Source organism: Quercus suber, unplaced genomic scaffold, assembly GCF_002906115.3.
Source record: "Quercus suber isolate HL8 unplaced genomic scaffold, Cork oak 2.0 scaffold_1583, whole genome shotgun sequence".
Lineage (NCBI taxonomy): Eukaryota > Viridiplantae > Streptophyta > Magnoliopsida > Fagales > Fagaceae > Quercus > Quercus suber.
The window spans coordinates 4,925-7,216 of NW_027070949.1; the positions used below are offsets into that span (position 1 = coordinate 4,925).

Here is a 2,292-nt window from a genome sequence, read left to right on the forward strand (position 1 = left end):
ATATAATTGTAAATTACTAATTGTGTGAAGTGTGAGCACAAAAATTATCTTGAGAGACATTTACATTTTTAAAAAAAATTATCTTTACACCTGGAATCTTTTGGTTCATGGGAAATTTGGATATCATTTAGACTATCTTTGCCACTTCTTCAAAGTGTATAATTTGAGAACCTATTGAAATTCTGAATAATTTGTGACAGCTTATCTCATCAAAAAAAAAAAAAAATTGTGACAGCTTATGTGCGTAAGGAAGCTTGTATCCTTGCCACTTAATTGTCCCATGCCAAAGTCTTAATTTGACTATATTTGATTGGACAGGTTCCTGGTGATGGGCGTGTCATTACCGTCAATATCAATACAAACAATATCAATACTAGACAATCCATTATAATAAAAAAAGTTAAAACATTAAAATTTGTCCAAAATTGAAATAATGAAAATACTTTTACAACCCATAAATGGACTAAGCTAGCCTGTCACGAATAAATTTCATCTTCTCATCATGCATATTCTCAATATTTTCTTGACTGCTACTACCTTCTTCACTGCTATTGCTTCTGGTATGTCTAAGTTATGGTTGTCCCATTTAAATCCCCCATCTTCCCTACCATGTTTTCTAATAAATTTGAGCTGCAGGGGTTTCAAACCCAGGTTCACACCACAAGGAGCCAGATATACCACTAGGCTATGTGGCGTGCCCTGTTTGTTTGTGGAAAAATCATGCCCATTATATAACACGAAACATGCAATAGAAAACATCAAAGAAAGCAATATGACGATTTTAATAGTAAAGGAAAAAATTATTGCAATAAACTAAGTGAATGCAGAGTTATGCAGACAACCCCAAAAGTTGTCATGAAAATATCTGTTCATAACACATTTTAAACATCTGATGCTTTGCATAACACAACACAATAGTCCATGTCCAAACTTATTAAGTTTTAGAGACTGCAATGCAATAGGACATAACTCAGTGACAAGATACCTGTTGTTGGCTTGGAACCTACCCTTTGCTATCTGTGTCGATGACATATTGACTATAATTCTCATCCTTCCAAACTAATGCTAGTGGTGTATTTCCAGTCTAGTAATGGGCATGCCTAAGCAAGGAAACATGCAAATGGCATTAGGAATTAATATATAAAAAGAACTTTTTTTGCTTCGTAATTAAGTAACATACCCAACAAGATATGGGCCTTACCACAATCCCATACTTATGGAGATTGGAAGTGCCATCGGGCCCAAAGGAATTCTATAATTCATAACCGAACAAATACAACACATAGTAGGTACAATGATATGACAACTATGGATTTAAAAATTGTTCAAAATTGAAATGAGCAACTACAATGAGACACATGCTATAAGTGATTGGACATTCATGATGATAAAAATGTGCTCCCTTGCACACGTTTGTGCCCAAGTCACATGATCAAACAAGAAAGCAGAAAATAAAGAAAAATGATCATGTACCCATGAAGAACACAAAGAGGGGCATGGTTCAACAATGTGCATGCATCCACAATAAACCATAGAAAAAACATCATCTTACCTATCAATCCAGCCCAAGTCAACAAACCCCACATGTAATAAAACCCTAATGGCACCACAAATAGCATACATATCCAACCAATGCACTAGAACTTCCTAATCCTAGTCAAGCAAGTGACTCACCAACTTAGCAAGCCCAACCCAATTTCACAATAGTAAACAGTTCATACAGGCACTCAGGGAGCATGAGGTGTCGAGCGAACCATTTACGAGCTTCGGCGCCTTTCAGTTTTGAGGCGTGGCGAATGTCGAGCTCTTTCGGTGAGTCTTCGGTTCGGGTTCGGGTGAGGTTTCGGGTTCGGGTTCGGGTCGGAGTGGAGGTTGAAGAAGAGGCCAAGCAGGGAGCTTGGTGTTGGGCGTCGCGGCGGTGCTGTGCTTGCGCTGTAGGGAGAGTTCCCCGTGCCTCTGTTGATCAGAGATCGCTGCTCGTTTGAACAGACGGCGGAGATCATGTGGTGCCATTTCATTCCACTTCCACCTTCGTCATGAATTAGGTTCAACGATGTTTGTCTTCACTTATACTGATTATTTTGATATTTGATTTGAATTTATTTAATTTTCACTGATATTATTCATCAATTTTACAGAGATAACTCCAAATCAATTTGGAGAAATCTCCTCCAACTCACTAACGTGACAATTTATAAAACTATCCATATTTTAAACAAGTCACATAATTCATTAAAAAAAGTTATATAACTAAAATTGCAAGTGAATAATCTCTTCAATTACCGCATAGTA

General features: G+C 37.0%; 1 long non-coding RNA gene across 1 annotated transcript; it reads right to left on the reverse strand.

Moving 5' to 3' along the window:
• Positions 1-788: 788 nt before the first annotated feature.
• Positions 789-1,751, reverse strand: LOC136066016 (uncharacterized). Its single transcript, XR_010627567.1, has 2 exons — positions 1,675-1,751; positions 789-1,100 (listed from the first exon to the last, which is right to left on the reverse strand). It is a non-coding gene; the product is annotated as an uncharacterized LOC136066016 (long non-coding RNA).
• Between the last annotated feature and the right edge of the window lie 541 nt (positions 1,752-2,292).